Source organism: Eurosta solidaginis, chromosome 4 (genome assembly GCF_040869045.1).
Source record: "Eurosta solidaginis isolate ZX-2024a chromosome 4, ASM4086904v1, whole genome shotgun sequence".
NCBI classification, from domain to species: Eukaryota; Metazoa; Arthropoda; class Insecta; order Diptera; family Tephritidae; genus Eurosta; species Eurosta solidaginis.
Genome location: NC_090322.1, coordinates 241,168,803 through 241,190,237, shown reverse-complemented (window position 1 = coordinate 241,190,237; position 21,435 = coordinate 241,168,803).

Sequence of the window (21,435 nt, the reverse complement as noted above, 5' to 3'; positions counted from 1 at the left end):
ATGCATTTTTTGTACTTTTTTATGCTTCACTTGGTTTTTTTCTTTTAGTGTATTTCACATTTTATGTTTGTAACGCACCAATTTCCAAATAATAATGACAATAGCGCGCGAATGGCATTGAATTGTGGGTGAACCGCTGTGAATTTGTATTTAGTGCGAAAAGTATTGAAAGTGCGCGTCTATTTTGTCCTATCATATGTGCGAGATGATTTTCAAATGGTTGTGCCTTCAAACATATTTCATGGAATATGTTTGATGCGCTCTAAAAACGTTTGATTCGTGGAAAAGTGTTTTTTTTTTTATTTTTTTTGTGGGAAAAGGAGTTGGCTCTTTATTTTTGGTTTGACTTACTTTCCATTTTATTTTCCTAAAATTTGATTGTTCACAGCTCTATAGGATCCATATAAAATCTTGGTTTGCTAGCCTATTTCAGGGTTTGCTTTTCGGTTTGACTCTCTACCTTCGAGGTTTGACTGCGTCTACGAACTTAATTGCTTTACTTTACTAATGTTATTTTCAGTTTTATATTCTATATTCGATACACACAAATATCGGTCAAGTGCAGCAGGGCTACTGCTATTGATTTAGTTGAAAAAACAAAAAAAAAAAAAATGAGGTTGATCGTCCCTCTGTCAGTGGCGGTATTGTCTATGAATGTGTATGGAACTTATTAACAAGTCCATATAGTCCCTCTTATGCAATCAATTTCCGCTTTTGACTTCAGAAACGTTACACTTTTCACCTTCAAAACTTTACGTTCGATTTAGCAATGACGCCCAACGTGGGGCGAACTAATGTGATTGTTTGTTGTCTGTGAGGGAGGTTCCTAGCCGAAAACAACATAAAATCATATGAGTAACAACATATGCTGCGGCTGATAAGGAGTACGCTCTCAGTCAGGTGAAATGAGCCGAAGGATGATTGTGTCACGTGTTTTTGCGAGAAGCTTGTTCAAACTCTGATACATTCGGCTTATGGGCTGAGCGATGATGTTGCCAGAGTATGTTCAATTTTATTTCAATCCCGCAGAAGCGCGCTGTGGTCTTGAGCTACGATATTGTGAGAAATATTCAATCAAGTATTCTTGAAAAATTATCCCCGAAATTGTTGAAAAGCTCCATACACAAATTAGAAACTCTTACTCATTAAATTGAAATTTTATCGATTTTATATTAAAGTTTTATTTGTATCAGCGAACTGTCGTTAACAAATCTATAATAACACCGATAACAAATTGTTTACACGCTGATAAGAAACCGATAGCTTTTTGAAAACAACTTTATAAGTTTTCGATGAGTATTCGACAAGAAATTTATGACTCACCCACGAAAAATTGGTGACACTCCGATAAAAAATCAATAAATTTTGGATACTATTTTACATTTAATTATCGATAATTTTTCGATAGGTTAAGAGACTCGGAGTCACTTTTGTGCAATGAGAGTGCCCTCAGTGAGTGCCATTCGTAAAATCAAACTAGTTCCCAGTAGTCTACAACGAACCACCTGCTTTCTCTGATGAACTGAAGTAGGAGTTAAATATCCACCTTCAAAACCTGTGCCAGACTTTCGAAAAACCGCGCCACCAGAAATTTTCTTCGTAGTCCTGGACATCGGCACAGAAAATAATGAATCGACTTCTCATCTTGACAGCTTCTGCAGAGCGAGCGTGTTGGTATGCGCCACTATCGGATCATCGATGTAATAGCACAATGCTCTGTGATGACAGCCGCAAGTACTCTCAATGCATATTTGTTTAGTTTGAGAAGGAATCCAGTTTCTATCCTATCGAAACATATGAGTCTTGAGACTTCGCAATCAACCCGATAACAAGTCCATTGCCATAATATTTGATTTTTCCCACGAAATAGCCCTGTGGTAGTCGTACGGAGCTGGCCCCTGTTGTTGTTGTTGTTGTAGCGATTAGTCACTTCCCGAAGGCCCTGGGGAGTGTTATCGATGTGATGGTCCTTTGTCGGATACAGATCCGATACGCTCCGGTAACACAGCACCATTAAGGTACTGGCCCGACCATCTCGGGAACGATTTATATGGCCACATTAAACCTTCAGGCCATCCCTCCCTCCCCACCCCCAAGTTCCATGAGGAGCTTGGGGTCGCCAGAGCCTCGTCTGTTAGTGAAACGGGATTCGCCGCTCGAAGGTGAGGTTGACAATTGGGTTGGAGAAGCTATATATTGCGCTACACAACCCCTTGAATCCCCCCCGAGCTGGCCCCTCGCTTATGTCTATAGAGGAACCTTTCCGTGCCATCTCATCTGCGAATTCATTCCCTTCAATATTGCTGTATCCAGGGTATAAAGGAAGACTTTGAGATGACGACATAGTCACGTTGGATTCTAATGTTTTTTAAGGCAGCCAGACAAACCGACAAAGACTGTCACATTGCTTCCTGGGACTGGTACAGCCCTGAGAAGGGTGGCTGCTCTCTCTATAGCATTACCTCCATCTGGAAGACACTGAATGAATTAGGGAGTCGGTACGATTGATTTACCTGCAAATGTTTAAGTACAATCCAAGCTCAATTCCCTTTTGCATTCGCGAACTGTCTGTGTAGATCGTAATGCTCCAATTACCTAGGCCTTCCTGTCATTCCTCCCTCAAAGGACATAACATGTTCTGCGCCTGCAAGTCAAAAGCTGCCGTGGTATAAACTGTACCTGACATTAGGTGAGTTACGGCTACTTTTAGTCATCCCCTTGCTCTATCGTTTGATACCGTCGCGTGTCCGAACTTGGTTGATTTCAACATGTTGAATTCTCCATTTTCGGCAACAAGTCAATACTCTTTTGGAAAAAATTGACAACTTTTTGATAACATATCGATAAATTTTCTATAAATAGTCGATGTCTTCGATGTTAAGTCAATAACTTTTCCGTAACAAAGCAAATACTATTCATTAAAAAATCGGCAACTTATCGATTGTGACTACGCAGATTGCTAGCTTTCCCATAAGTTAGATAATTGAAATTTAGAACGTAATTCCAGACCCAATTACTAAAAAATATAAAGGAAAAGTAGTCTGGTGGGGTTTGCCAACATTGCTATATATTAAGGTTATTCTGTAGCTCCCGGACTATCGATGTTGACCAGAGTTTAGCACCAGCAGAGAGCATAGACTAGTTGAGATGCTCTAGCCATATGACTCGCTTGTGTTTGTCTAACTACAAATTGCCTGATCGCCTCGCCATTTCCCACATATCCTACGGCAGACAGGGCTCCTCACATCGATGGCTGGCATTTCATTGTAAAGTGTCGATGCCACTGATAGATGAAATTTTCTTCGTAAAGAAAATCAAGAATTTAAAAAAGTATAGGTTAGGCAGATTATGTTTAACAAGACTGCGAACGAAAGACGGACCTTATCGTCATATTTGCCGTTATAATGCAAAGAACGCCACCACTTCAGACCCGCTCCATAGAGCAAAAAATACACGCTGTGACTTTTGGCGCAAGCATAAGAGACGAATATCAGCTGTAATTATTTATAAAAATAAATATTTATAAAAAAATAGAAAATTAAGTGAAGTGCAAGGCAATGAGGTAAATGAAGCGCCAAATGAAGTCAACACTTCCGGCGGCACAAAAGCGCAGCATGCGACCACCAGCCGTGAGCCAAATGCACAGCAGCAGCGACTCTCATGAGGCGCAAGAATCAGTGAAATATGAATAAAAATTTTTTGTTTGAAGTTTTTTTTTTTTGTTTTTGGAACTTACTTAAGCAATGAGTTGAAAGCAAAGAGCAAAATCAGCAGCAGGCGAGTGACATTTTGCATCATTGGTGGTCATCAGTTTAGCCTCATTCACACACAAACGCACACATGTGCACATACAAATTTATTCCTTTGCTCAATTATTTAAAAGGTAAATATTTTGCAAATGTTAACAAAAACAACGCGACAGGATATCAATTGAAATTATTATACCGAATTCGAGTGACTGCATAGTTTTGCAATGCTTAAGCATAAACACATGAACACACACACACATACACACACGAGCACGTAAATATTTTGGTACATTTGTTCCATTATTGGGCAAAATATTACACAGCCACCGCATGCTGGACGCGGCGGCATACCACCCCTGTGACCAACTATTACAAACTACTAGCCCTCAACTCCCTTCTCACTGCTGCGCTACCGAGCACTTCATCGAACAGATGCGCAACGCTGTTGGCGGAAAAATAAAGTCGAGTGTCTCTCGTTGACATTTCTGTTGAAGAACTAATTGAAGATCTTCAGCTGGGATTTGTTGCCATGTAATCGCTACACACTTACATATTGATAACGAAAAATCGGTAAAAGCTACAAAACATGGGTGCAAATAACGTCATCAATTCTTGTATGGTACAGAATTTATTTGAAAAGGGTGGTTCATAAAGCGGGTTTTTGTAGCACACATTTTATTGACAAAAACCAATTTCAGAAAATGGTACTTTTTTGGAAAATCTTTTTTGTTTAGTTGTAACATACGGTGAATATTACATTTCTCACTCCTACACTCATCTTCCTCTCTTCTTTTTTCAATTTCATTTCTTCTTCTAAATCTAAGCTTATGCCTCTTTATATCTATTTTCCTCTCCCTTTCCTCCTCTAGCTCCCTGGCCACCACCCTCTCAATCTTCCCTTTCCCCACCATTTGGTTCTGCTTCAGTCTTCAGCTGTCCCTCTGTGTATTTATTGAAATTACAATTAAATAATACCCCTATGTAAATTTTGGGCAGACATATGTTAGTTTAAGACTTCAATTATGATTATCAGTCTAGTAGATCGGCTGTTTAGTTCGAAGAAAAGTCGGAGCTTTAATTCTACATTGTAAGGAAAGACAGAAATGCAGTGACAGCGGACCTCCAAATTAAAATGATATACAACCCTTCTCGATACAAAATCCCGACGTTATTTCAAGAAAATTGCTTCAATTTTCAAACTTATTTTACAGACGCCGAAGGTCCTGGGTTCAAGTCCCGGGCATTGCAGTATCAACAATTTTTAAAAACAATTATACCTTTCATGAAAATGAAATGTATGTTTGTAACGTTGAGAAATATAGAAGATAGACTCACCATTAAGTATACCGAATTGATTAGGACGACGAACAGAGTTGATATAGCCATGTCCATCTGTCCGTCCGTCCGTATGTCCGTTTGTCCGTTCGTTTGTCTGTTTGAACGCAAACTAGTCCCTCAAATTTTGAGATATCTCAATGAAATTTGGCACAAGGATGTATTTTTGTATTATATTAGACATTTGTCGGATCCGGTAGGATCGGACCACTATAACATACATATATCTCCTATACAACCGATCGTTCAGATAAGACGATTTTGGTCATTCCTTCCGCAATTTAGAAAGTATAAACGTGAAACTCGGTGATATATATTCTAATATATCGTAGAAGATATCCTGAAAAAATCACTTTGATCGGAGCTATATATAGTTATATCCCATACAACCGATCGTTCAGATAGAAAGATTTTTGGCAATTTCGCCCTTAATTTAGAAAGTATAAACGTGAAACTCGGATATATATTCTAATATATTACAGAAGATTTTCTGTAAAAATCATTTCGATCGGATAGTATATATCCCATACAACCGATCGTTCAGAAAAGGGGTTTTTTGCCATTTTTTTACATTTATCTTAAAATTGTTTAGGTATGTACATCTGTTCACTATATTTTTTATGTTATACAGCGCATTATTTGGAGATTATGAATGGGATAAGATTATTGTTCAGCCCCATTCATGAAAGGTATGAAGTCTTCGGCACAGCCGAACACAGTCCTATCCTTACTTGTTTTTATTTAGAAAACTGTTTTTCTAAGCGGAGTCGCCCGCCTCGGCAGTTGTTTTGGCAAAAACTCCAATTTCAAGCATACAAAATTTCCCGGCGAAAATTCATCTACCTTTCAGCTACCGTTCGGAGTTGCCATAGAGCATGTAGGTCTCGACATGCCAACCCTAGGCAACTGTAGGATCATTTCGGTACTGCTTCGGGACTATTAAGAGAAAGTTTTAGTATCACTGCGGCATTATTTTTATTCAGAATCATTCTCAGACTCTTTAAGTAGCTCAGAGTTATGCCTAAAATAATCCCGAAGAAATCCTCCTGCAAAGCTCCAATCACCTTAGTGATGATTCCCACCGAAATGTGAAGCAAATAACCTGATCGGATGCTCACGTGTGGAAATATTAAGCATTTGTGTAAGAAACCTCAGTCAATATCTTAAAAAAAAAAAAACTGGGTGAAGCCAATACAACACTGCGCATCAAATTCGAATTTTTAGAAGTGTACCACTAATGAACCACCCTTTTGATGAATATAGTTTGGCATGCGAATCAATAACGATTGTCGATAATTTTCCCAGTTTTGATGTGGAAAAGTTGCAAAAAAAAATTATGGAAAAAATACTCATTTGAAACGCTGAATTATTTCATTCAGTTGCGCTCAGCTGTCCTTTACTGGTAGACGAGCTCTTATGGTTGCTCATTGCAGTGCCTGGTCGCTGATGATACGGCATGACGTGGGTTGAGTGAGAGCGGATCAATCGCATGTTTAGTAGGGGTCAATTTGCCACATTAGATGCGCATTGCATTTGGATGGTAGCTAATAATTTGCAGAAAATATGTGAATTTGTGATGTGAAAATCACCCTCGATAGATCTCTTGAGTATTTAAGGTGTGGGATTAAATTTGTATTTGTGAGTTACTTGCAGTTCGATGTACATATTGTTGAAGGATTTCTGATTGTTTCACATAGTAAGATGCATTTGACTCTGGAATTTCAGACTCTAATTTTTGCATCCACGTGGTCGTGCTATTCATGAATAGAGATGGCTGAAAGTTCGCATCGAATACCGAACTAAGCACAAGATTCTAATATTTCTCACAACAATTTGGGTCACCATCCTTCTACATTTTTTGTTGGGAGGACTTTGTTCCACTGGTTTTAAAATTCCAAAAGAGGTCTAAGGCAGAACAAGATTCCAACTTTTATATTTCCATAACTTATTGGTCAAGAAAATAGCAAAGCTTCTCACCAGAAGCCTGTGATGGCGAGGCTGTGACTTCTCTAGAAACCAACATCGTCTGAAAAGCTTCAGAGTTATTCCGGTATTCTCCTAATCTCTGCAGTAGCAGTCACGCGCATGAGATATACAAGACTGCAGCAGAGCAAATGTGCTTTAAATGTAGAGAGGTTCAATACCTAGGTTGAAGGCAACGACCGTGGTAAAGGTACCCCAGCGGATTAGGGGCTTAGAATATACCCGCGGCCGGTACGCTTGTCGTAAGGGGGACTTAAATACCAAATTTATTCAAGGGAGTGTGTAGCGAATCCCTTTCAAGGGGTTGTCAGTGCAATATATAGCTTCTCCAACCCAATTGTCAACCTCGTATACCGGTGGCGAACCCTGGTTCTTTGACAGCCGAAGCTCTGACGACCCCAAGTGCCTTATGGATCTAGGGGGTGGGGGCAGTATGGCCTAGAAGGTTTCATGTGGTCATACCAAATCGTTCCCGAGATGGTCGGGCTCGTACCTTAATGGTGCTTGTTACCGGAACGTACCGGATCTGCATCCGTAAAAGGACCGTCAACATCGATAACACTCCCCAAGGCCTTCGGAGAGTGTCCTTATCGCGACAACAACAACAACAACCGTGGAAAAGGAAAGGCGAGGGAATAGGAAGATAGCGGGGAAAGTAATATGGGGAGATATTTAGAGAGACAGAGGGAAGGAGAGTGTGAAAAGGAGATGGATATGGAGGTAAAGATAACGTTGAACGAAGACGACGTTGAAGATGAATATTGAGTCGGTAATGGATATGGAAGTGATAGATAGAAAAGAAGATGGATATAAAAATGGAATAAGGGATGGGTATGGAAATGAAAATATGGATTGAGATGGCTAACGATATGATTTAAAGCAATAATTTCACATAGCACAGCATCTTAAATTGTTTGAGAGTATAAGCAATCCCTGGAAAGAGTCGAGACAGGGAGAAGCATACATATATATTGGGTCTCAGTTCATATGAAAATAGATGGAAAAGAAAAAGTGGACGTGCTAGCTAAAAAAACGCATCCCTCGAATCTTTCTCCTTAAACGTTTGGATTTGGCAAGATTAAGAGAGAGTGGAAGTTGCACATGATCGACTAAGCTGGAAAGGCGTGGATCCAAGCGCAAGGCTGTATAGTTCAATGTCGAAGATCAAGTGTAGCTCTAACGACCTGAGACTAACAGAGTTATTCTTGTAGAAGGAAATGATCGTGCTCGTGCCCTCCGCTTGCTAGGCTTAGACTCCAGCCATAAGAAGTGACACAGCTGTCAGATCTAGAAACAGCAAGTGCCATAGGTGCTAGAAAGCTTCTTGCATATGCCAAGAGGACCAAAATATTTTATAACATAATTCCTGGCTTTTGACAGAGGTTTTCAGTTTGGCCGTTTAACGAATTTCCGATAACACTTTGGACTCATTCAGTCTATCTGTGGTCCTCATGAACCATCCCGTTTAACCTAGCCCATTCTTAGACTTGGAGCTAGAGCAAGATTTGGAGTTAGAGGGAGAAAAGATGCAATGCGTAAATAAAAGGTAAAGGGAGATTAATTGGGCAACACCGGAGAAACGAAAACCCAAAAGGTTATATTCATTTAATCTCATGTCCCCAAGCTCAAACGCAAAAACAGTGATAATTCTCAGCAAACAATCAATAACCAAGTTTTATTTATACCAGCTATGGAAATACGCGCTGTGTTTCCCACTAATTTTTGTAGTTCAAACAACAATGACTCTTGAATCATTAATCACTCGCTATGAATCAATAGCGCACTCACGTACACAAATATATGAAAGTACACAAACATACGCAGGCAATGCTCGCAAAGTCAAAAAGTATTATTATCCCTCATATCAGAGTGATTAGTGTAATAAGCCTCTGCGATGAACACATTCTCCGATTTCGATTTTAAAATTGTAATGGTGCAAAATAAAAACAGAAAATTAAGAAATCACAACATTTATCCTCATGTCATTCACGCCAAAAGGGGCTCGAGTTTAAACACACAAACACATGCGTGAATGCAATAAGTATTGTTGCACACTGGCATAAGAACACTATTGTTCGCCCTAATGACAGGGTGGATGCCAATTTCGTATTTCAATTCACGAAACACAATTCAATAGAAGACGAGACAGAAGCAAAAATTAAACGGAGAAATGGATAAAAAGGATGTCATTACAAAAAACCATTGCAGCCCTAGTTATAGAACTGACACACACACACACATGCACATGCATATGGTTAAGGATAGTGCGTATTGTGTCTTGCGTATAAATAAGAACAACAAACGGAAAATTGGTTAACGGCAAAGCGAGTGCCAAATGAAATGTAATAAAATATTGTATGTGAAATAAATAAAATAAAAAACCTAGAGGAGGCTGAAAATAATTGAATTGCAAAACGAAATTGCACGTGTATTAGTAGTGGTGCATGGGTTTGTGTGAATGAGGAAGAATAACATGCAGGATGCAATGTACAACAATAAATTATAAAAGTGCCACAACTAAGCAAAGATATCCTCATTGGGGGTTACCTATCGGCCTCGAATTTGTACCTGCATTAAGGCACATAGAGTTTGAGGAAACCTGCCTCTGTAAGCAATGGCTAGGTCATCAGCATATTCCACAATCTTCCCGCTGCCCTATCTAGTATCTCTTAATAATTAGTTTACCGGTAGTTTCCATAGATGAGGGGAAAGTACACCATCCTGGGGCTTGGACCTTGTGATAGAGCGTGTTATATCAACCTTCTCCAATGAAGAAAGTACTTTCCTTCCCTTTAGTAGTTGATCAATCAGTCTCACTTGGGGTTTTTTTAACATCCAGATACGTTAAAGCATTGTTATCGGCATCTGGATTTATATTACTGAATGCTCCTTCAATGTCTAGGTAGGCCACAAGACGATAAACCTTTTCGAACAAGGATTTTTCGATAGTAGAGACTAGGCAGTGTAACGCAGTCTCGACAGATTTCCTTTGGTATATGCGTGTTAATTGCCAGATATGAAGTTCCTATTAATAGCGGTAGTGAGGAAATTGCTAATTCGCCTCTCTAGGGTAGAAGGACGAAAGACTTATATGACTGCAGTCCTTCGGCTCCTCATGAGGGTTTTCCCTGCCTGAGGAATGAATATGACGATGACACTCTTCAATGCACACGGAATATAGTTTAGAGCCAAGCAAGCGGTATGTAGGTGCCGCAGCCAGTTGGCTGATATCTCCAAAGAGTAGAAAATATGAGCGGGACAATTCCGTCTGGTCCAGCAGCCTTAAAAGGTTTAAAGTTTTTATCTACCCACACAGAGAACGAAAATCGACACTGATGATGGCACAACACCGAAACTGGTTTGTCTCGAAACCAAATTTGACAAGGGACGACGGATAATCGTTCCAATATACACGCCCACCCATGTACTTGTGAAAGCAAAATCCGACATCACCACCATCCAACAAATGCGATGGACGAAGCAAGTAAAGAGACAATTAAAAATTGTGAAGTTTACTTGAGTGCCAATGTAAATAAGCGCAGTTTCGGGTTTGGATTTGTGATGGTACAGAGACTTCATCGCCAAGTAGTGTCGCTCACACATGTTTGACAAACGACTCGCTGCTATCCGCATAAAATCAAAATAAGAGCGCTGCTCCCGCCATGATATAAAAGACGTTCTTGGCGTTTTTTACGCGGGTGTTCAAAAGGTATTTTTGGCCCCACAGTCAAAAATTTCAGCCTCCGCCCGAATGGACAGAGGCTGATCGATTTCACGCTGCTTGTAATACGGTCATAGCCAACACCAGATTCAAGCATAAAGATATATATCCAGCCACATGGCTGCCCCCTGATCAAGATACATGTAACAAGATCGCCCACGCTGAGATAGACGCACGGCATGTCTCCAGTGCCTTATATTTACACACGATGCAGGACCCCCTAGAAGGAGACGCTGCAAACAGCGTCAGCTATAGCGGAGTCATTTTACTTAGTATCGCATATAAGCTCTTTTCAAGCTTATTATGCGAAACTTTAAAGCCCACCGTGAATTGGTTGATTTAGACAAACGCAGACCAGATTTTCCCCATGCTACAAGTTTTGGAAGTCCCGAGAAAAAAGAATTGGCACACATCATCTCTTCGTCGATTTTAAAGGAGCTACCTACATACATACCGCTATGTCTGAATTTGGTTTCCCTGCAAAGCTGATATGGCTGTGCAAAATTACGTTGAGCAACACCACCATACTGAAAGAGAAAGACTGGTAAACTCAACCGAAATAAGGGTCAATTCAACCGAAATTTCTGTCAATTTTTATCCATCTCAACAAGATGTTGAATCAATTGCGCACAAATCGTTGATTCGTAAATGACCGTTTTAGTAGTCAAATGAACAAAAAAAGTTGTTGCGACAGCTTTGTACGAAAGTACCTATGTTGCCATATAAATAAATAAATGTAAGGCGCGATAACCTCCGAAGAGATTTTAGGCCGAGCTTCTTTTCCAATTTGCGCCGTGCTCCTCTTGATTTTCCCTAGAAATTGGCCGGACGGGACCTACATATTGTATGCCGACTCCGAACGGCATCCGCAAGGAAGATGAGTTTTCACTGAGAACTTTTCATGACAGAAGTACACTCGGGGGCGCTTGTCAAACACTGCCGAGGAGCGACCCCGCTTAGAAAAATTTTCTTCTAATTGAAAAACCTTATTTCTAAAATTTTGATGTTGCTTTGCCCGGGGTGCGAACCCAGCGAACCCAGGGCATACGGTGTGGCAGGCGGAGCACGCTACCATCACACCACGGTGGCACTTACTAACCGAACGTCAATTGGGCTACATCAAATATGCTGGCACACATTTAACATTATACACTTTATTACTTTGTTTTATTAAACACACTTTCACCAAATTTTATATTTTATAATTTATTTAGTTTATAGTTTTGAACTTCGCTTTGCAAATAGAAATGAAAATAGTAGTCACAAAACTGATTCTCAATTCTTTCAGTTGCAGCTCAGCTCATTCTCAATTTCTTCTCTCGCAGATAGTTGCCACACTTGATTGGTTCGAACAAAACTTGCAGTATAAATGTTTGACATAACATTTTAAATAGAGAACTTGTAAGTTATAGAAAAGTAAAGAATCAAATCGCTAGAAGGTAATTCACCACTGCAGTAACTTTACATGTAATTCGGCAAGTTTAATTTTCGTAACACTTTAAGTTGAAACGATTCCAAAACAAATCAAACTTTTATGTTGTCGGAAACATCAACATTAAAATGACGTAAGTGGAAATTTGTAAAAACTTGAACAAAATGTTACTAACTTTGGAAAACAACAACAACAAGAGGGCGCAATTTTGCATTTCGCTTGTAGGAGAAGTTGCAAAATTGTACCCAATAAATAGGTGTCCCGGTATCGCATAAGTTTTTGCAGTGTTATGCGCATTAAATTCAAAAAAGGTTTTTTTTATTTTGTATTGATAACTGAAAAACTAGTTTTTCGTTGTTTTCCTAATTTGTGTGTTTTTTCGATTTGGTGGTTTTCTTATTTTGGTGTTTTTTTTTAAACAAGTGACACCATTGTCATAAGTACAAAGTAGAGAGCGCAGTGAGCGTAAAATTCTCTTTGAAATTTGCACATGCATTGACTGTTGTTCGCTGTTGAAATGGCCTGTAAGATCAGTTGTGTTAACAAAAAAATCAGTTAGATTGATTAGGAATCTGTCAATTTTACAGAATTTTGTTAACTTAAGAGCGACAATTTCTCTTCTGTTGAAATGACTAAACTAATTTGTTCGTTTAACAAAGAACTCGGTCGAATTAACCATAATTCGATCAATTTCACCGAATCTCCGCTAAGTCAAGAACAACAGAACCGATTTTTTGATTTTACTAGCACCATTTCTTTCCATGCAGCTCATTCTGTTTCGAGGCTTGACACTAAACGAGGTTTCTGAGGTCTTGACCCCCTATCGTGCGATTTCTTTAATTTGATGTTGGAGAAAATTATACTAGCTGCAGAACAAAAGTCATTCTCTAAATGTAACTTATCGCACCCGTACTTCTATATGGAGCAGAAAATGGAGTATGGTAACATCAGATGAAGTAACTATGGGAGTGTGATGGGAGGTGATCCTTCGCCTAAAAAGGTATTTTAATCCCAACCCGCCTACGGAAGCAGAGGCAGAGGCACCCGCTCTTTGCTGGAAGGACCAGCTAGAAAACGATTTAAATTCCCTTGGTATTACCAATTGCGACTGGCGCGACTTGTTGAAACGACAATTAAGAAAGTAAGTTAGTTTTAGGTTTTATTGCATTTAAAATATAATAAAGTTAAACACCCATCGCAAAGAAGAAACTATAAAACGCCCTTCGAAAAAAAATGTTAAAAATCAATACAAATGTTGAGAGGCCTATAACTTTTACTTTGACAGTCCAAAATTGATTGGGCTACTGAAATGCATACTTAAAAAGATTCAGAAAACCCTAACTAAAAGTTCGAAATTTTCGTAAAATTCTTTCGAATTTTTTCGAAAGCGTTTTTGAGATTAGTTTGCATAGTTTCAGTTACAAAATTCATGGGTGATTTTTTCCTAATTATCGAAAATAAAAATAGATAAATTTAGTTCACGAAAATTTATAAAACTATCCACTGCTATTGTTGTGCCTGCTGGTGTAAATTGGTTTTTCGGAAGCAGCTGATAGTTTTGAGAAGTTAAAAGCAGTTTTTTAAGAAAGATTGTTATTTTAATGCTCAATACCGAAGCCTCAAGGCTTACGAAAAGGATTAAGAAGTCAAAGAGTAAAAAACCAAACTATAAAAAACTGTTTTTAAGTTCTTTAAAATATTTAACACTTTCCGCGGAAAATCAGCAAATCTAAGAAATGAAAGTGATTCTTGTCCTTGAAAGCATCATAAATTTACTATTAAGCGTTGAATAATCTTACGTTTCGCCTACAAATTACAGCTAAAAACATAAAAAATCTTACTAACGTAGAAAATTGCAAAATACTTCGCAATTTACACAGAAACAAAAAATTCCTTTCTTTTGTCACTTGTTCCCACACAAAATGTTAAAAAATTCAACAAATGAAAAAAGGATGAGAAAGGAGTAAGGTAGGTATAAAATACAAGAGTTGCATGCATCAATGAATCCTTTCTTTTTACCACTTTTACTGCGTCATTATGCTGTTGTTGTCCCAAAAAAAAAAAAAAAAGAGGGAGCTCAAAACAAAATGTTGCAAAAAAATACACAACAACCTAACCAAGGCCATAGACAAACATTACGAAGTGCAAACAACGTCACTCACCTTTCGAAATTTTTGTAAATTTACGACACTCTATACATTGCTTGTCACGAAATCCTTTCGAAACAACGTTCAAGACTTTCATCTTACCAGCTGAATGATTTGTTGTGTTTTTGTTGTATTTTGTTTATTTAACTGTGCGAAGGAGTTGTTGCATGAATGAAGGCAAAAAGGCATTTACAACAAAATTTGCAATCACTTCGCATGAAAGCGTTCAAGTGTTTTGTTTGTATTACAGCGATTGCTGTTGTTGTTGTTGTTATTGCCGCCACCGCTGCTATTATAATGCTGTCACGCAAAATGTAAACAAATGGCAGGATTATATAAACAAAGCGGTAGCACGAAAGAACAACAAAAGTTACAAAAAAATAAAACAAGTAATATACGTAAAAAAATGTACAATGTTGAAAGAGTAAAATTAGACGCAAGGATTTAAGGAGTTCATACATAAATCTATATGGATATAGGTATGTAGGCGTAAGATGAGCAAGAAGCACCGAATAACGCTTAATAGTCGCGAAATATACCGCAACAGATGTACTATACCTACTTACATATTTATAGAGGCACACAGTGGCTCTCGCTGTTGATATTGCCATATACAAATTGATTTGCGGGAATGGCCTTCAAAAGGGTTTAGCAAGTTTTGATTCGGTAACGTGTAATAGTGTCAATGGAACTAGCGTCAATAGACATTTAATCGCCTTTGAAAAAGAACTAATCTCAATGATATTAATTTTATTAGGGAGATAAATTACAGACATCTGACTGATAAGCCTATACCGCCCAGGGGCTTAAGGAGTAATCTCCGTAAATATTATGACGAAATACGGCACCAGAGAACAAAGGTGTATGAAGCTAAAAAGCACAAGCAGGTCCTCAATGAAATCCACAAACAGGCGTCGACCCTCTATGCCAGGAATTGCCCGGTGAATCCAGTACTTAAAGAACAATACCCAAAACTAGCAGAGGAGGAACGCCCTCTTCCTAGGGAAACGCGCGTCACCCTAGCCCAACTTAGATCTGGGTATTGTAACAGGTTAAACTCTTACCTGGCCAGAATCAACCCCGACATACAAAATGCATTCCCTGCTTTCAACGTGTCCCCTAGACTGGGTCGAAAAAAAAGTTGTTAATGTCCGCCCCTAAATTTAAAGATTATGTTGAGAGGGTTTTTGAAAAATTTTTTTAAATTTTTTTGATCCTTCGAAATACAGCCGAAAAGGTTTTTTCGTTGGAACTTGGTTATTTGACGTCCGATTTTTAAAATTGATACGTCATTATTTTGATCTTGAGAAGCTTCACATTTCCGTTTAATGTCTTTTTAAGGTATGAAGTCGTTTTCACATGATTAGGTCAGCTAACAAAATTTTTGGAGGAAAAACTGCAGGATTTGTATTGAAAAGTTAATATAGATATGCCAAATATCATGAATAGGGGAAGTGAAAGTATATAAGTGAGTCAAACCTGTTGTTTCGTATTTTTAATATTAACACTATGCTACAAAATCAACTTTTTTTCTCGGTATTGGACAAAACCCACTTTTTCGTAGAGATTGAGGCTTAAGTAAACAAAGTATTATCTCCGTTTTTCGAACTTAGCCTATATTTAGGCCGTGACCTAATTAATTTCCTACCGGGTAGCCACCCTCGACTTAATTATTTTTTCGTTTGTCAGCAAGCAACGGCTAACTTCCAATCGTCCTCTTGATCCAGCATTTTCTTTCGTTAAGAGAGAAAATTAGAGGGTTCGGTGGCGATTTGGAGGTTGCCGTCGGCACTGATTTAGTTTGCGAGTCAGCAAGTCACCAGCTGTTCCTGCGTTTGCCGAGTTTTTTCATCGTTGGATATTCAAATTACAATCAAAACATAAGTTCCTAAAATCCTCTAATTGTGATAATCCATATTGACGAAATAAAGACTGATTTTAATTTTTATACACATTTCTATGTATAAACACTAACTATCGAGTTTTTATTTCTTTCATGCAAAACACAATTGATTTCATTCCCGCCAATTGTGTCCAGCTTCCAAAAAATAGATATCGGCTTACGAAGTTCGAAATTCTGCATTTCGAAATTTTATTTTATTTTTTTGTTAACGCGTTCAGCAAATTGAAAAAGTAAAAATGTGGGCGTTGTCCACTCTTTTCCCTTACTAGAAGGGCTGGATTCTTTTTTTTTTGAGAAATTTAGTATAACAGCTGTTATACGAGGTGAAAAGTCATAAGTCAGAATCTGACTGTATTCATAAGTCATTCACTTAAATTCTCTTTGCAAAAGCGAATAAATGTCAGACTTTGTTATGGACACCAGCACCGCACTTTGGACTAAAAGGCGCATAAATTTTGATTTCAAATATAAGTTGTCTATTGGGATAAGATTTTTAACGTTTTAATGCTATTAGTTATCAAAATAAAAAAAGCGACGCAGGCTAAAATTTAGAATAAAAAATTTCGCGATTTTAATTCCAAATTTTCTATCAATTTTATGATACAATATTAAGCTATTCTTTCGTAATAATTTCCAAAGTTTAAAAAAAAGCGCCTTTGCTAATATTTTGCACATTTTGGAAATTAATGCTACAAGGCTAAACATTTTGGTTTAAATCTTAAACCTTTTGGTAAATATACATATGTATATAATCAAACTTTTCTTGGTTTTAAATGCAGATCTTGCAAAGTTTAAAATATTTGCAAAGTTTTAAAACATTTTCGTTTAAATTTTGGTCAAGAAAGTTTCCATTTTTCAAACTTCTGGACTAAAATTTAAACCCAAATGTATTAAAACTTGGGTTTATACGCTCATAATTTTTTATATAGACCAAAACAGTTTAAAAACGCTGTACGGATAAAACTTTTCATCGAAATTATATTTTTCAAGTATCTGGACTTAAATTAAAACCACAATATATTAGAAATTGCTTAAAAATATTTAGTGGTTTTGAAAGTAGTATAAAAAACTTAAAGCAAGCAAACTTTACTTGCTTGGTGTAAAAAATAAACTTAAATTTTTACCGTGTAGTAAATATCTCGTATCATAACATGTAATGAAAATTTGGAATTAAAAGTTGCGCGATTTTTTATTCCATTTTTTTTTTGCCTGCGGCGCTTTTTATGTAGATTAAACCGAATAAAAATATATAAATTTGGCCGACTGAACGCCATATATGGATCTTCTAACAACCGCAACGCACAGTCTTATTTCTACCAGCTCCTATTTGCGAGGGCGGCGTTAAATATTCTTGAAGCGAACTAGAATCAATTGACATTACTTTTCTTTCAAATTTCGAATTAGTGTCATAGACAGTATATCTCTTTCAAAAGCGAATTAATGTCAATTGACGTTGGTTCCGTATGAGTTAATCGGGGATTGCCCGTATTGCTTTAAATGTATGGAAACATTTATTTCAAGCAATTTTATAATTTATTTAATAATTTGGGAAAAATTTTTAAACCACGTGACATAAGGACGTACAAGGCGAAAGCTGTTTCGATTATACCTTGTAAATTTCTTCGAAGCCTTTTCTCCCAGGAGTGGGATTCGAACCCGCACTCCTACGATAGTTGAAATTGTTACAAACGCATTCAACCACGTCATGCCTCAGTTGTTGTAAAGTTTTTCCCAATTGCCTTCTTTTGTATATATTATTCTTCTACACACCACATACTTCGTATGTAATTATGTGTTGAAGTTATGCATGTTGGTAAGGCGGTTTCAGAGAAACTTGACCATTGACACTTTTACACGTCACCTCCAGTTTTATCAAAAATTACTTCATTACAATTCGATGAGTTGATGGTCTGCAGAGAACTTCAAAATTGAAAAAAAAAACGCGAATACGGAGCTTTAGACTTCGTAATCAACCCGGTAAGTCTAAAATCACCCAAAAGTCGTTGCACAAAGTTTCCGGCCTCGTTTGCTTCCATTTCGGGACTTTCGCATCAGCGACCAAGAAATAAAATGGTGTTCCGTGTACTCCTATATAAAGAAACCAAGTGAAATTACAAACAGTAAAGACTCTTGAAAACTATTCAATTTGAGCTATTCTAGAGCAACAGACAACCATACAAGAATAGCCTAGGATATTACATGAGAATTGTTAAGAAAGCAAAATGAGCACGCTTGATGAAGTTTTGCTTATCTTGTTAATTAAACAAACAATCTCTAAGATTGTAAAAATTCTCTCGAACGAAAAGCATTACCCATCCCATTTAAGCAAATACGACGGATCAAGGACAGAAAGCTCTGCAGCTTTTTTCAAGGGCTCTTTCCAGTGAATAGCTTTAGATAAATGAATCTAAGAGAGATAACTGTAGGTCGTCGCCTACCTCTAGGCAAATAAAGATCTACTCAAATAGTCAAATGGCCGTCGAAACCTTCGAGGAGTGCCTCTATTGCTATAAAAAGAAGAACAAGCGTGTATGGCCAAGAAGGTTTAATGTGGTCATATAAATCGTTCCCGAGATGGTCGGCCTAGTACCTTAATGGTGCTTTGTTACCGGAACGTACCTGATATACATATATCCGGAAAAGGACCATCAACATCGGTAACACTTGCCAAAGCCTTCGGGGAGTATCTTTATCGTTAATACAACAACAACAACAGAGCATTTCCTCTCGCACGTGTCATTTAAGCATCTCTTGTAGACTGAACGGTTAAGCGCCAATTGAGTAAGTAAAGTGTAGACTGAAGGGAAAAAGCTGGTTAAACAAACGAAACTCTGGGTAAATTCAACTGAAATTTTTGTCAGTTTGTATCCATCGCAAATAGCTGTTAAATCAAGTTTACACAAATTATTGATTTTTAGTTGACTGTTTCAACAGTTAAATCAACAACAAAAATGTAAGCATATGTAAGCTAGAACTATGTTAACTTAAAAATTATTGCCGTCATCTTAAGAATCAAAATAAAAACTCTCAAAATAACAAATTTTCTATAACATTAAAATAACAAGGAGGGCTGTTGATATGACAGAAGTTTCTATGGCGTTATGGTCATAACAACAAACCGCCATGAGCGTAAGTTTCTCTTCGAAATTTTCTGATGATTTGCATAATATTGACAGTTACTCGCTTTCTAAACAGCCAATTAAATCAGTTCTTTTAACAGATTGATTCAGAATCTGATTTTCTTTACAGAATATTGTTAACTTGAGACAACGAGTTTCTCTTCCGTTGAGATGACTAAACAAATTTGTTCTATTTTTGACAATTTTTAGGAATCTCTGTTAACGCAAGAACAACTAACACAATACATTCATTTGCTTGCATTGTTGTTTTTGTTGTAGCGGTAAAGCCACTCCTCGAAGGTACAGGGGGGGGGGGGGGGGGTATTATCGATGTTGGTGATTATTTACCGTATATAAATTCAGTACGTTCCGGTAACAAACACCATTTAGGTACTAGCCCGACCATCTAGAGAGCGATGGAATATGACCACATTGAATCTTTTAGGTCATCTCGCCCCCCACCATCAATTTCCATGAGGAACTTCAGGTCTCCTGAGCCTCGCTTGATAAATATTTGTTTTATACATGCATATTTGTAACAGAATTCGTCTCGCGTAGGTGGAGTTGACAATTGGGTTGCGGAAGCTGTGAATTGGGCCTATCGGCCCTTTGAATCCCATTTTACTACCGTTATTTTTTCCGTAATACATAAAAACTCGCTTATCTATTCGTCAGTATAAAGAATCCAATTTTACTTTCTCAAAATCATACACACTCATTTAAAAATATCCTTTCTAGCGCATACACACATTTACTTATACACAAAATTCCCTTGTCTGTGCTCGCTCCGCATGACTGTAATACTAATTACCTGCCAAAATCACCTAAATTGACAAAGTGACAGCGCGCAAAGTAAACAGACTAAAAGGATTAAGATTGAAATAAGGATCAAAATCCAACTGACTTGATCGGACGGCCAAAGGCAAAGGGGTATCGCCTACTTTTAAAATAAACAAAAACCTGTGAGCCAAATATTTTTGTGCGAAAATCAGCAATTACATTGTTTGAGAAAAGGGCGTTTTGTAGCCTATGACCTAACGGAGAGCCGCTGAGAGAGTGAACGGATTAGCTGACAAACAGAGATGTTGACATTGATACGAAATTATTGCAGTGACAAGATCATGCGGCTGATGTCGTTCGCCTTAAGCTGACTCTCGATCTGCCTAAAATTTCTCACTTAACACGTTTGTGGAAGAATTAGTGTAAAGAGTTAATAACAAATTTTAATTGTAACTCACACAGACGTCAACAATAATCCTTTAGTTGCAATAGTATTGAGAAGGATCATCAAGGACATGTAGGCGTTTCGGTCAGTCGGCGGGTACCACCGAATATTTGTATACGCTACACCCATTAACTAGAATTTTGTGGTATTTTATTGTTGGCTTTGTATGCCTTTTTAATCAAATTCCGCATTTTACTCAAGGACGTGTTAATTTAATCCTTTCCTTAAATGACATTTTGTGCGTTATTCGTAGAAGATTGACGGGCGTTTCGATATATTTATATATGTATGTATATTTGTTTGTTTTTCATGTAGATACATTAGTCTAAATTGGTTAAAACAAAACATAACACCTACAAAAGGAAACATAACGGTAAATAACGTTAACTGTACTCGAAAGAATTAGCAATATGATAATCTGTTGAACGGTGTTATTTGACAGCATAGGTTCGAATAAGGTTCTTTAACTTGGTATTTGAGCAAACCTCTGGTAGCACTATGCCATTATTTAGTCTATATGAGTTCCTCAAGGAAAAGCCAGTTCAACCGAACCTAACCTGATAAGTCCTGAAGATGTAAGTTGCTGTTCTACATGGACGTAGTCGCACAAAAACCATTCAACATCTATAAAAAGGTACTGGAAACCAAACTTAAACCAATCCAAGTTCTGAACTGGCTCAGAGAAGTAAGAAGTAGAGAAAAATGTATAGAGAAGGAAACATATCAAAGTGTTCGAATATTTCAAGCGAATATTTCAAAGAGCAAGCAGACAGTCAAGACGAAGAGCGAGAGGAAATGAGAAAGTGGGGGAAGCAATGAGT